This window comes from Gavialis gangeticus, unplaced genomic scaffold, assembly GCF_001723915.1.
Source record: "Gavialis gangeticus isolate Ggan-Ray unplaced genomic scaffold, GavGan_comp1, whole genome shotgun sequence".
In the NCBI taxonomy this organism is placed as follows: Eukaryota; Metazoa; Chordata; order Crocodylia; family Gavialidae; genus Gavialis; species Gavialis gangeticus.
Genome location: NW_017729032.1, coordinates 150,916,165 through 150,931,122, shown reverse-complemented (window position 1 = coordinate 150,931,122; position 14,958 = coordinate 150,916,165). Strand labels below are relative to the sequence as shown.

General features: G+C 43.7%; 1 long non-coding RNA gene across 1 annotated transcript in view; it reads right to left on the bottom strand.

The window, feature by feature from the left end:
• LOC109302432 overlaps positions 1 to 11,361 on the bottom strand; it is an 11,719-nt gene extending 358 nt beyond the window's left edge. The window contains exons 1-2 of the long non-coding RNA XR_002098766.1: positions 11,275 to 11,361; positions 6,345 to 6,347 (exon numbers count right to left, since the gene is read on the bottom strand). This is a non-coding gene — a long non-coding RNA (uncharacterized LOC109302432). The remainder of the gene's footprint in view (positions 1 to 6,344; positions 6,348 to 11,274) is intronic.
• Between the last annotated feature and the right edge of the window lie 3,597 nt (positions 11,362 to 14,958).

The window sequence follows — 14,958 nt, the reverse complement described above, 5'->3', positions numbered from 1 at the left end:
GCAACAAACAAAAAAAAAAAAAAGAAAAATCATGCCAAAATTTGGGAAACCCTCAGCAGCTATGTCAGCACTGTTAGAACTGTAGCAAAGCCTGGATCTGAGTGACTTATCCAGCACTGCATGTAGACAGAGCTGGTCACAGATGCTCTGCCTCCTTGTGCTGAACCCTCAGTCTTCTTTCCTCACAGCAAAAACAGAACATGCTCCAACCTAAACTTGCCCTCCTAAAAATTTGGTTCCAGGGATTTTACAGAGACTTTGTTTTGGTTAATTGGCTGTTTGTTGGCTGTTTTTTCCCCTTTTTTAACTGTCAATCACTAAAATCTATCTTTATTAACTAATATGAGTAGCCCCAGTCATGTCGATTGGATGACTTGCAAAAGTAAAGTCTATGATCAGCTATGTTTGCAATCCCTCAGTTGCAAGCTGGGACCCTTTATATGTGTTAACACTGTGTGAGTTTCATGTAACTAATAAATTAAGACATTATTATAACAAATTAAGCAGGGTTTACATACTTTTTATCTTACAGAGTGAAATGCTGTCTCCAAGCAGTCATTCTGCCCTTTGACAGAGGCTCTAAATACAGAATAGGCATTTAAAAAAAAACACCTTTGTTACTTATAGGCAGTCACGAAAGCACTTATTTAAAACGTGGTCTTACAATGCACAAACACAGATGAATGCTGCTTGCCTTATTCATATGAGCAGTCCTAACAGTTAACTTCAGAGGGACTGTGGGATTTGGCCCAAGATCACAAAGAGCCCTATCATGCAGCCCTAGTCATGGGAGCAGTTCTTACCCACATGAGTTGTTCAATAGCTTCAATAAGATCACATGCGTTTCTAATGGTTACCAGATTGAATTCACACTTGGCCAACTCAACAGCAATAATAAATAGTGGGCACAACAGCCAAAGCTGGCTTTGAAAAATTGAGTATATTGCAAAGAGTGCTTGCGTTTCAAAGCATAGGACTTAGTCCTTGGAACATAAGGCACTGACAGACAAGGGGGGAAAAAAAATGTGCTCTACCAGAAGCAGCAGCACGTTACTTCAACCCATCTCTGCAGTGTCTATATAGATTAGGCACTTCAGTGGCGCTTTTTGGCGCATTTAACTAAAGCTGATTCAGTCAGCTATTAGATAAAAGCACCAAAAAAGCCCCACTACTGCCTGATCTCTACAGACATTGGGAAAGCCAGGTGCAGTTAACACACTGCCTCCTCTGGGCATGTGCTGGGCTTGGGGTGGGAACACACCAAGTTTAAAGTAAAGCGCCATTATCTGTTGTTTTTTTTCCACATCTGCAAACAGCCATAATTATTAAGCACCAAGTTCTAGTTTTCATTTATGTGTAAATAAAAAAATTGCTTTGGCTAGTGCTTCCATAATAGAAAAGGTGCTGGTTGCTTTACCTGTGGTATCGGTATCATCATCGTCTTTTCTTTTTTAAGCACTGAGAGTGTAAAGTCTGTAAAATAAACATAATTTTCCTTCCCTCCAAATAAAATCATTAAGCTAATATTATTTTAAAAATTAAATCCAGACCTTTTTTTTTTCACACAGCATAAGCCAATTTCTACCAACTGGGTTTGGACAATTTGGCTCAATTTAGAAGTCCTAAAATAGCATTCAATGTATGAAGGCAGCAGCCGGGTGCTTCTCTGGTGGCTTTCAGTATTGTCCCCACACCCAGTGTCTAGGAAAAGAGAAGTGAAGAGTGAAGTCTTGGAAGTTTTTCCTGGTAAGATTTTTCAGGTTGCTTCTTTGTTGCAGTTCAAAAGCGGGGGGGATCCTCTTAGTGTGTTTTTTCTTTTCCTTTTTTTAAATTTAATTCTGTGGCAGGGTTTTTTTAGAAAGAAACAGAGAACTGTAATAAGTTTGAGCTTTTCACTCTCTTCCACTCCACTCACTTCTCAGGGAGTTTGTATCTTTGCTGTTATCTGTTGTTATCTGAAACACCGAATTTCCTTTCACATTTTGTTTGACCTTCTTTTAGCTGTCTGCTGCATTCCCTCTTTCATTCACACCATCCATACTCTTTCAGCTCCCCCTATGCTGCAAGCTTGGTGTCATCAGGGCTTCACCTATTCAACTGGCTTAGAATTGGTCTTCCTCTCTCTTCAGCTATAAAGAGCCATTGTAGTTATTGTACCACCAGTTGTGCTGTCATGCACCTCACAATGGAGATTGTTATATCCACCTTTCAAAGCAGGTATAAAGAGTAAGGCTCCTTGTGGTAAGATGACAATCAGCTGATTGTTGGCCTGGCTAGGACAGCCCCATGTCTGGTTGGAGATCAAGGCAGTCCAGGCAGTGCTGACAGCCAGCTGATTGTCAAAACTCCACAGCCAGCAGCTCTGGTCAGGCTGCCAGGATGCAGGGGGGTCACAGGATCGCCACAGGAGACTTTAAATCCCACAAGGAGTCTCTGATCCCTGCACCCCAGCAGCATGGCCACATCTGCTAGGTATGAGGTTTAAAGTCCCCAGCAATGGGACTGTAAACCCCATAAGTCCCCTGTTGCTCCACCTCCCTCCTCCCCATTGCCACAGGCAGCTGATGGCTGGCCTGGCCCCAAAGTGCAGACACTTTTAAAAATCACAGGTGCAGCCAGGCTACACCCAGTTTTCTGACATCCCCAGCCCCCAGAATCAAATCATCTCCCCATTGCTGGTGTCCCTATGTGTCAAGGATGTCTAAAAAAACATGTCTGCAAACCAGCTGAGCTGTACACACTGCCCCTGGCACAGAGGACCCAAGGATTGGGGAGAGGGTCTCCACTCCTGGGGTCCTGTGTCTCAGGGAGGTAAGAAGTACCGCCACTCTGACAGTATATTCAGCTGATGCACCATAACCATACAGACATCCACTGCAATAAAGGAGGATAAACAGGTATTGTCACACAAACATTTTGGGGCATTTATGGAGCAACAAGCAGCAAGGACATCTATATGCTCAACTTTTGTTCCTCCATAAAACTTTGTGCATTGCCCTAAGGGCAAAAATCTGTTCACAGCCTTTCTATCTGAGTCAGCTGACAGATTAGAACCAGAAAATAATCTATCTGTTCCTAAAAGTATGATCTGTTTTGATTTAACCTCTCCTTTGTTTGGTGCCAGGTGATACCTAGTAGCATTATTTTCCTTTTGCATTTTAACTAACTAGGTATCTATTACTAATACACATTCAGCTCTAGTTTATGTACTAAGTTTGACTGAAACCCCCAAACCTAGAAGTGAAATTAGGGCTACTACTCATTCTCTTCTTTCTGTTGTGTATCGGTATTGCAGGGTTCAAATTGCCTGTTGGATACTGCACATCAGAAATCAAATCCTGCCACCTTCCTCAGTTGTAAAATTCCATTTAAACCAATGGAAGAACATGCATCAAAAAAGCAGAATAAGTTGGCCCTGTATGTGTGCTGTGAAGCTATACTTAGACATACTAAGAAGCCAGAGGAAGATTTCGTTTGCATTTTCTTGCTTCTGTGAATTACCATTAACATCTGCAAACATGTATCTAGTAAAACAAGACTGAATGCCAGAAGTCCTGTGTTCTACTCCTGGCTCATTCCCCGATTCACTGTGTGACTTTGGGCAAATCATTTAAGCCCTGTGGGATATTAAACAGAGCAATACTGTGAGGCTTAATTTTTAAATTTTCAAGTCATGTATTTCCTCAGATCTTACTCAGGAAACAGTCCCATTTAGTTCATTAGGAGGAAGACCTGGGCTTTAGTAATGACTGCAAAATTTGTAACCAATACCCACAACTCTGCCAAATTATTTCATATAAACATATTTAGCAAGAAGGCAGGGAACACTGTCCTCTAGCTCTAAAAGCCTCTTATCTCCAAATGCTAAAGGACAGTGTGCAAAATCCTGCGTAATGGTTTTCTTTTCACTAGTTTCAGCATTGATTCTGCTTTCTTCCTATGCCAGCAGATGCTTAAATCTGCTGATGATCCTTTTGGTACTGCTGTTGCAAGTCATGTAATTTAATTACCCCAAAATTTGGATTTTTTATATGTCTTGTGCTCATGGTTTGCCACAAGCTTGAGTGTTTTATTTCCAGTATTTTCAAAAGTAACTAGTGATTTAGGAGCATTTCCAGTTTTGGGTTGCTCCCTTTGAGAACATTTGTTAGAGTCCTGATTTTTAGAAAGTGCTGAAGTTAAGGTCCTGTAGGATGCCTCAAGTTGGGCACCTAAAAATTGTAATTGCTTATACAAGAAAAAAAAATGTTAGGTAAGCATTCAATTTTTAAATGCAATTTGAAGTTATTTTAATGCAAGTTGACAGCTGAAACAAGTTAGGGGGAGACAGTAGCATACAACCAGTACAGCTCTCTGCAGTGCACCAGCTACTGAGGTATCTATCACTTGTTGGGCTGTATTTGAACACCCAGAACACGTCTACACATGCACATTTACTGCGCAGTAACCTAAGTTACTGCACAGTAACCAAATATTACTGTGCAGTATGGGCATGCGTCTACACATGCACACCTGTACTGTGCAGTAACTATGGCAACTTATATCAACTTGGGCGTAAATTTGCTATTTGCACGATGCAGGTAGCAAATTTACACCCAGTTAGTTCCTACACAGTAATGCATGTGTAGAAATGTTACTGCGCGCTAACAGAGTGTATGTGGACTGACTTGGGACTAACTTTACCCCCAAGTCAGTCCACACACCGCATTACTGTGCTTTAACACCTGAACGTGTAGGCGCTGGCCTAAATCTGCTTACTGAACATTAAATTTAATGTGCAGTAAATGCACATGTAGACGTGCCCCCACAACCCTAAAGATAGTCATCAACTATTAGCTTTGGATCAGATTCCTAGTTTGGTCAGTTCAAATAAATATTTACCTGATTTGCTGCATCACATAGGCGACGCATAGAGGGGACATGCCCCCCTGAGATTGGCCCTCGCCAGCCGGGGAATGAGAAGCACCGGCTGGCGCCCCCCCGAGACGTACAGGCGGCACTTCCAGTTTTACTGGCAGCACTTCTGGTTTTGCTGCTGGCACTTCCAGGGTCAGCGATGAACCACTGGGGAACACCTGTCCCCCTTCCCCTGGTTGGCGATCGGATGCTGGTGCCCTCCCCAGAGTCAGGAGGTACCAGTTGCCCATGCTGCACCATAATAACTTGTCTCAAAATATCTACCAGTCATTTCTTTTTAATCAAATGTGCATGCTGTTACATTTACTTAATGATTCACACTGTCATCCTCCATGACTTCTGGGTAAAGCTACCAAAGGTGTTTTGCTTTTGACATTTTAAAGAAATTTTGAATTTTTTTAAAGCATTATATTTTAATGAAATATTCTCTCCTCTTTGGCCAAACCTACAGTGGAGTATATTTTTAAAATTATTATTATAAATGTAATTGAAAATGCTTATTCTTTTGATTTTACTATGAAAGACTCCAGGGAAGCATCTCCATTTAGGCTCAGAATTAAGCATGTATTTAACTTAAGCCCCTCCTGAAGGACGGACTTAAGTGCTGTCCTGAATTAGGAGTTAACCAAGACAGGACAATTAAGCTCAGGCCTAAAGTAAGAGCAGACTTATCTACATGTGCATTAATGTGCCTTTGCTACTGTACATTAAGTTTAGTACCTCTAATATGCCATGTGTAGACATGCCCCTAGCTGTAGCAACATAAATGTCATCTTGGTTTGCTTTCATTTTATAGTAAGCTCTTGGCCCTTTCCCTCATGAGAATAGTCTGGAAAAGTAAACTGAAGTGCTAAGGTGAAACGTTCACAGTGGTTTTCCCTTAGAGTTTTAAGTTATGGTCCATCTTATCATTACCTATGGCCTCTGGAAACCCACAGCAAGCAATCCCTGATTCCAGAGAAACTCCCAAACCACTTCACAGCTCCAAAGGTGCAGAACAAGGTGAAGCAGAAGTAACTGGACTGCTGCCATTTGGCACTACCTTCCTTTCAGCTGGCTGCTTAACAAGTTAACTGAAACTTTAACTGAGTCATCATAATGGCTCTGTCCGCAGAGAGGGAGGAGAAATAGACCTAACCTAACCCTAAAAGCAAAGGGGGGTGGCAATCTAATCCCATCCTATTGTGAGAGGTAAGCAATGTAAAACATAGGAGGTGAGAACTTCCCCCAAATTCAAAACTTTCTAAATCATTTTGAAATAATGATTGTTTGTTCAAAAAAATGTAGACTTTTATTTAAAAAAAGTTTGTTTTCAAAATTTTGATCTGCTTTTTTTTTAATACTTCACTTTTAACAGTTTCATAATTTGCTTTCCCCTTTCTTTGTTTTCATTCTCCCACTAAAAAGGTGGAGGGAGGAATAACCACAAGCTGAAAAAGATGTATAATGTTTTCATTTTCCAATTTTTGTCCAACATGTCTTTAAAATTTTGAAAAACAAAAACCTGAAGAAAATATTTGGGTTTTTTAAGCTTTTCTTTTTCTTCTCCTTTTTTTTTTTTTTTTGGTTATAGAAATATGTGGTTTGAAGAACTCCTCCCAATTCTGCCAAGCAGTTTTGGTTTTCTAAATATGCTGCTTGACGTTTGCTGCAAGCAACCGCAGAAGAAGCCAGCGTGATTGCCCTCTAGTACCAGTCACTTCATATTTCTTTTCCCTGCATCCTGAGCCTGTTTCATGTCAAAAGAGAGGAGAGAGGAGCAGACAAAAAACACAAGGTGGCTGATGTGTCTCCTGACCTGTGGTTGCTGAATCCTCTGCTCTTCCGTGTAAACAGGACCTTCCCCCAGAGCTTCCTGGGGAAAAGAAAGAGCCCATCTCCAGCCCCTGTATAGGATGGAATAAGTACCCTTCCTTACAACCTAAAAAAAATATACCCCAGAATTGAGACCCCATTATTCTGGCCCTGGCCACTTGATTGAACCCCTCAGCTGTATGACTCAAGGTTCAGCGTGTCCCTTGCATTATCCCTAAACAGCTCTGCCATGCAGGATCTCTTCCCTAGAGAAGAGAAAGTGGTGGGGGGAGAGTGACGTGCTTAGAATCTGTGCATTTATGGAAGCAACTATATCACAAGTGATGGTTTCTTGTTGTACAGAAGGAGTGGGAAGTCTGTGACAGGCCCCCAGTGAGGACCACAGAAAAGAGGAAACATCCTAATCCATCAGGGAACTGAGTTGCCTTGAAGCAGCTGTTGCTCTCTGCCACACAGCACTGGAGCCTGAGTGATAAACAACTCACTAAAGTATTTTTAGGCAAGGTTCTTTGGGTAGATGTGATGGGATCTTTTTTATTAGACCAACTAATAAATATTAGTTGGAAAAAAGTTCTTGGCAAGCTTTCAAGCGCACCCTTTGGCAGGCATAGGGAGTCTCTGCTGGTCTGAGACTCCAAGAAATCTTGGAGTAAATGTTGAAAAGTATTTTCAACATTTTCATAATGGGAAGAACCCTCTGTGATCACCAGGCCCCCTTGTTCTGCAGGTTAGTATGTGGCCTGCTCCTCTCTCCCTTCCTCTTAGTCAGTCAATTTTCTGCCTGCCTTATCTCAGGTGCCTCCTGACCTAGAAGCAGCTGGCTATATAAAACTAAATAAAAACTAATTTGAAAAGTATTTATAATGTATGCACTTTAACAGCTTTTGTAAAAAAAAAAAAAAGCAAAACCCCATAAAACTAGGCATAAAATGGAATTAATTGGTTTTAAGATACAAGGAGACATTGAACAATGCAAAGAAGAAAACAGGTAGTGGCGAAAAGGGAGGGATAGCTGTTAAAAACCTGGAGCAGCAGGAAGCCCTGCTTTTAACTGTTGTTCCAACTCTCCTAAAACCTGAGAGTGGCCCTGGTTTTAAATGAGTCACTAAAGTGCTCTCCTTGGGAGTGTGTAGAGGAAACAGGGGTTTATTTCACCCTAAATTGAAGGCACTGAGGTTTTTAAAAACACTGCTTCAATTTAGGGCAAAGTAAACCCCTGTGTTGTGTACACCCATGTTTTACCTGCCTCTCCAGTGGCAGGGAGGGGAGGATGAGTTGCCGGGAGGCAGAGTGGTCCCTGGGGGGCTAGGGGGGCTGGTGCTTCCCTCTGCAGCAGCAGCAGCCCCCTTCCCAGGCAGCACTCGCCCTCAGGCACCCGGCTCGGGTGGTCTTGGGGGACATTGCAGCCACAGAGAGAAGGACCAGGGTCCCCCTGCAGGCAGGCTCCAGGGTGGGGGGGAAAAAAAAAGATCAGGCTCACTGCTCCGTGGAGCCTGCCTGCCCCGGCTGTTTCCAGGCTGCCTGCACAGGCTGGCTGCGCAGCCCCTGAGGTGCACAGAGCCTGGTGCTTCGCTCCATGGCTGTAGGGCAGCAAACTAAAACACCTTAGAGGTGTTTTAGTTTGTTGCACCCCAAAGTCATTTAAGGAGCATTATGCCACCAAATGTGCTACAGCAGCTGGAATTAATGCGCAATATGCTGCCGACACATGCAAACATCCACACCATTAAGGCAGTGCAAAAGCATTTAACCCGCTTTAAAGTGTCACGCACACATGCCCCTTGTTTCATCTACACACGGCCCTTAGTGTTGTGGAATTGCTAGTGCAGGCAAGAGTCATTGGGATTGTCCAACAGGCTATCAGCAGTATGATACGCACATCAGCAAGCACCAGTGCAGGTCCAGATTTCTCTGTTTCTAGTGCTTCATTTCCATAACAGCAATGAGAGGCTAGTGGCAGTTCATTTTTGGAGGCCTGCTGCATGTCTTGGGTGGTGAAAGGCCCCTTTGCCTTCAGCATTGTGCCTCTGAATTTACCCAAGGCATACAATAATACTCCCGAAATGCCCAGCCTGTCATAACTCATTGCTTAATGCTAAACTAGTTGTTATAAATAAACATGTTCCTAATAATAGTTTTCCTGACCTGAGTTGTTCAGCTTTAGAAATAAAAAGAATGACTTTCAAATGAATGCATTATAATTTTACATGAATAAAATATGAAAAGGGCAATGGAGGGTAGTTTAGGGGATATCTTATCACGCAGAGTTAGTCACAACTTCATTGTTTGAACAAACTTGTGGAGTTACTAGCTCTGACACTGAGCCTCCCTGTAAGTTAACTTGGGTTTGATGGATGGTGATAAAGAAATATTACATGAAATGTCAGATAACTGTTTGTCCCCCAAATTAATAACAAATTACACACTTTGGAAACCCAGAACAGATATTGATGTTTTCATCTCTGTTGCATGGGGGAGGTGAGCTGAGAAAGTAAAAAGTAAGAAATCAGGATCACCAGATATAGCAAGTCTTCAAGCTTTGTTTGAAAAATGACACCACCGTGCAGTGCAGCAAGCTGAGGATGAGAGATAACACAATCCTGCCTATCTCCCTCATCCTCAAATGAAGTGTAGACAAAGGGGACATTATCATAAAAACAAAAGTTCAATAATATCTATTGCCTGTTTGCAATTCCAAGCACAGGTTTAGAAACCAGATTCACTCACGGATCATTCAAGGTGCTGAATCCTTCCTGCAGTGCTCATTGATGTCACTGGGAATTGAAGGGATTCAGCACTCACAGGATTGGACCCCAAGGTGCTTTTGCTTATCCGTTGAGAATGAAGCAGATGGAGAGAGAATTTATCTACATGTGGGAATGAAACTGTGAGGATCAGATTCTCAGCTGGGGCAGATTGGTGTTGCTCCATTGACTACAATGCAGCTACATTGATTTACATCCATTGACAATCTGGCTCTGCATTTTTAACTATCTCAGAACCAGAAATAAAATGAGGTGATGCAAAGAGGTATTGGATTACTTGCATATAGTGTATTTCTACCATACATGGAGCAATGGCACATATTACATACAGTGTCAAGGCTGTGTATGTATAAAAGCATACTAAGCAGAAATCAGTTTTCAGTTCATATGATAAGTATGGATTGCAGTGCATATGATAAGTATGCACAGTATTTGACTACATCTCGTATGTCTTAGTGTACTTAGGGATGTCAAACATATGGCCCACTGGTCAAATCGAGCCCGCAGACCACTTTATCCAGCTTGCCACTCTACCAGCAGGTTACAAACATTGTGGATGTGTCCTGTTGTAGAAACCAGGGCCTCTGAGGCCTAGGGGGCATGGCCATCAGCAGTAGGAAGATGAACAAGAGCTGTGCCAAGACAACCCTCTCATCTGTAGCCACTTGACCTACTGCCACCAGTCTTGCCACAGCCACTGCAGTTCCTACCAGTAGCACCTCTGTCTGCTGTCCCTGCTGCCACCTGTGCTAGTACCACCACTGCTACCCTATTCCGCAGGACAGATATAGCCTGGAACCCAGGGTGAGTTAGACACATCTTTACTAGATCGTGTACAAGAAACTGTTGAGTGCATTGTTGTTACATAGCCTGGAGATGAGAAGACTGAGGGCAGATCTAGTAAGAGTCTTCACATACTTACAGGGTGATTATAAAGAGAATGGAGATAAACTGAGAGTTGGCAACCCTATTACCTACAGGCCAGATACAGCCTGCAGAGCCAATGGATCCAGCCCACAGAGCAGGGGACTTTGATGGCATGTGACATTTGGGGGCTTCCACAGCATTTGGCAGTGGAGGACTTCTCATCTGCACCCTGGTCAGGGAGTTTTATTTACACTGCAACTGTGCAGTAGGAAGCTTCTCCTGTGCTGCAGCCAGGCCATGGGGAGAAGGTGGCCAGGTCCTAGTGTTGGCCTGTCTCAGATCCAAGCTGGGTCATTCCAGCCTGCCACCAGAAAACCTTAACTAACTGCTGAGTTAAGAGTATTCTCTGTGGCTGCAGGGGATAAAACAATGAGCAATTTGCAGAAGGGGAAATTTAGTTTGGATATTAGGAAGAACTTTCTCAGCATGAGGGTGGTCAAAAGTTGGACCAGACTACACAGAGAGGCTGTGGAATCTCCATCCTTGGGAGTCTTTAAGATCAGGTTAGACAAACACTTGACTGGGATGGTTTAGATAGAGATGATCCTGCCATGAGCTGAGGGATGAATGAGATGACTTCCTGAGGTACTTTCCAGCCCTGCTTTCTGTGATCCTATCCGTGCACATGTGTATATACATTAAAAACAGTGTTTAAAAAAGCATTCTAAAGTTGCAAAGTCAAGCAGTCAAAAGTTAGGAAATGCCAACTGTGCAGGTTGACTTTGGCACCATTATAAGTATATATCATGATGAATTATTATAATTAAATTTAATTATATGAACACATTTTTTTCCATAGACCACTGATTCATTCCTTTGCAGGATGGACTCTGTTCATTTAAAAAGAAACTATTTGTCATGGCACAGGGTCCTGCAGGATGACCGTGATCTCCCCAAGGCTCCCTTACCATGCCAAGTTGACCCAATGGGCACCCTCAATTCTCATCTGCCATGTCTTTGTTGGTAAATATATATATTAGGGAGGCTATGAGCTATGTGTGGCTCCAACCACCCCTTTACCACGCCCCAAGCCTCACAGATGGAACTGACGTTGTTCGGTCTGGGCCTTGTTACAGTTTGGCCCCCTGGTCCTCCTCAGGCTCTCCATAGCCCTGTCTCGCACTACGCCTTCACTGGCGCTCGGGCTCTCCGCAGCCCTGCAAAGTGCTACGTCCTCTCTGGCACCTGCACTTTCGACAGCCCTGCAAAGTGCTGCACTCTCTCTGGCACTGGGGTTGGTGCACCCCCAAATGCTGCGTCCTCTCTAGCGCCGGGGTCGGTGCACCCTCAAATGTTGCACCCTCTCTGGCGCCGGGGTCGGTGCACCCTCAAATGTTGCACCCTCTCTGGCACTGGGGTCCCCACACTGCCATGGGTCCCCTATGCGGCCTTCTCCATCCCCTAATGGCTTCACCCAAACCACCAGTCTTAAACAGCAAACAAAAACACAAGCCCCTGGGCTATAACATAAATCCAAGCTGCCTGGCTATAACACCATTCAAGCCATACCAGGGGTGTTTCGTCCCTCACCAGTATCAGAGGCTGTACCTGCAGTCAGGCCTCTCCCCTTTTGCCTGCTCTAGGCCAGCTTCTTTCCCCTTGGCTGCTAGCAGGGAACTGCCATCCTGGCCTCAGCCCTGGGGTTTCTATGTGAGCCAGGCCCTGCCCCTTCCAGTCAGCTGACCTCTGGCAGGTGTGGGCCACTAGCTCACTGTGGTCGCCCTGGTAACCAGCAGCTGGGGCTCCCCAGTTTCTACTCTTCAAAGTAGCAAGGCACCTAAGTGCTCTGCAACACTATTCAATATTTCTTTTCTTTTCATTGTTCAGCCTGTGCTTTGTTGACTGCACAATTTTCAAACCATGTTCTGAAGACAGAGGTATTAATTTCCTTACGGGCTTTTCCACGTTGCTCTTATTACAGTATTTCAATGCTTCATAAATGTTAATTAATTTTCACCCCCCAGTGAAGTGGGGAGTGAAATTATTTCCATTTTATAGATAGGGAGCTGGCACTAGACATTAAAGCCACCAGTATTCACTCAATTTAGGCACCCACTTTTAGACACCAAGGACTTGATTTTTCAAAGAACTTAGCTTATATAGTATACACAATTATTTATCTGTTCAAAAACACAACTCGAAAGATTTCTGTTGTAGCTGTGAGCACTCAACACTTCTCAAGTCAGTCCAGAAAATGAGGAACACATGGTAATAATGTATGAAAAGTTTGGTTTAAGTGACTTCCCCAGCCTCAGAAGTGACCTGTGTGGCAAAGGTAGGCATAGAATACAGCTCATTCAACTGCCTTAATCGAGATCTTCCTGAAGCTCCTGTCTTTGAACACTTCCCTTACAAGTGGCTAGATTCATAATCATAATTAAGTTAAACTAAGGCAATTGTTCTAATTTTCACTTACCTTGGGCCGTAGCTTCTTCTTTCACAGACCTGATAAAAGAGAGTGAAAACTTATCTTCTAGCTCTCCAAACTATACGCCTTGGTCCTATAAAAAACATTACCTCAGCTGATACGTTTTGCTTCTCTTCTAATCCATTACACACATTCCAACAAATGAAGCAAGGGTCCTTTTCTATACAACTCCTAATTATTTCCTAGAGCAGGTCCAGCCTTAGTGCTGTGCAGTGAGTGGGGTAACTGATTCTGCACTAAGTAAGGCAGGGGCCCTGTGGAAATATAGTATGTGATCATGAAATTAAAGGTACTAGACCATGTACAAATAGTTTCTCCTAGGAGAGTGGCTGCTATAACAGGACAAGCCATGAGTGTACAGGTCTTCAGAATTTTTCTCCCAGAGTAAAAATGGTTGCTCCAGGAGAAAATAACCTATGGGTAACTGGGCTTAAGTCACTCCCAGGGGAATTTCTCCTGGGAGAGTGAATGTCTGTACACATTCTCTTCTAAGAGAAGTGACAGTCCTTCAGCATCTCAAGGTACTTCTTCCCCCCTCGCCCCCAAGAGACAATGTGTCACTTGTTGGACTCTCCTGCTCCAGCCAAGCAGGGAATAGAACACACTTCCTCTGCAATCCCCACATGGTACTCAAGGGAGAGGTAGGCAGTCAGAGTCAGCTAATCAGGGCTGCCCTATGCACTGCCGCCATCTGTTGCCAGGCAGCATTCTGAGATGTGTGCACTAGGGCCCCTTGGCTGTGCAGTGTCAGGAGTGCAAGTGCTCAGTTCTTCAAAGGCTCTTCAAGGGATTAATATTCAAATTCTGTTCAGGAATCTCTGGGTAAGTTTTTCTACCAAGAGAACAAACCTAGGAGAATTCTTCCAGATTATTTGAATATGCAGCCTTTTGTCTCCACTCCTCATGCTTCCAATGATCATTCCTGTTTCTTTGCTTACCTAGTACCAACCTTTCTCCCCTCCTCCCATGTCCAGTATCTTTGTCCACCTATTCAGCCATTCCCAATCCCCTGGCTTCTGGTCCCCAGTCTTACCTCATTCCAGTTCTCTTGTCCCAGCCCCTCATCTAATCTGTCTCTTCTCCAGACTCACATCAACTCTATTCTGATGTGCCTCTTCCCTACTGGCTCCTATTCCCCATCTCACTTCTCATGTCCCTCTTTGCATCTCGAGCCATATCTCTAACTGCTCACTTCCCATGCCAGGAAGTACCACGCTGTAATGTGCTGCGCTGCTCCACATACCCAGTCAATGTGTCTACATGAAATGCTTTACTATCCATTAGACTAATGTCATGTGCAGTAAAGCATCACTGTCTACATGTGCACAGCAATTACTGCATAATAAATTAGTCTAATGTGCCATTTTCTAGTACCTGTAGATAGAGGAACTAGAAATCAGTGCATTAACTAATGCGCCAAAGCACGCATGTAGATGCTAACTGGAAGCAAATTGCTCGCAGTCAGACTAGACAGCAGGGGGCCACAGAGGGCAAGCAGAGCTGTCCTAATCTTCACAGGGCTGAGAGAACTATGCCAGCTGCTGGGCAGCTCTCTCCCAACCCCATGGAGATCAGGATGGGTCCTGACCTCCATGAGACAGCTCTCCCAACCAAGTGGAGATTGAGACAGGTCCTGATCTCCATCGGGCTAGGAGGCAGCTGCCCGACAATTGGGACAGTTCTCCCCCACCCCATGGAGATAGGGATCAATCCCCATGCCCCCTGCCAGGCTGAGCCTGGCATCCAAGGAAGCTTGGAGCTCCCCCTGGCTGCTGCAGAGGGGCACATCAGGGCAGGAGCAGCCCTAGACTGAACTGTTCCCATCAGGAGTAAATTTGCTTCCAACAGGTGCATGTTCAGGTGCATAAAGGGGCACAGCTTAATGTGCCCAAATTTTCTGTGCAGAAAATTCAGATGTATTAATTGCATGTTTAGATATGCCTAGTATCTCTTAAAAACAGAAGTAGTGTAGCTACATTTGCATAGTATAAAGGATTCAGACTCAGAAGTAAGTGACTTTTTGATAGTTTTGATCAGTTTAATTAATTGGAACAAACTTTGGAAAGCACTATTAAACTTATTAGAGATCCCATCCTTAGTAATCCA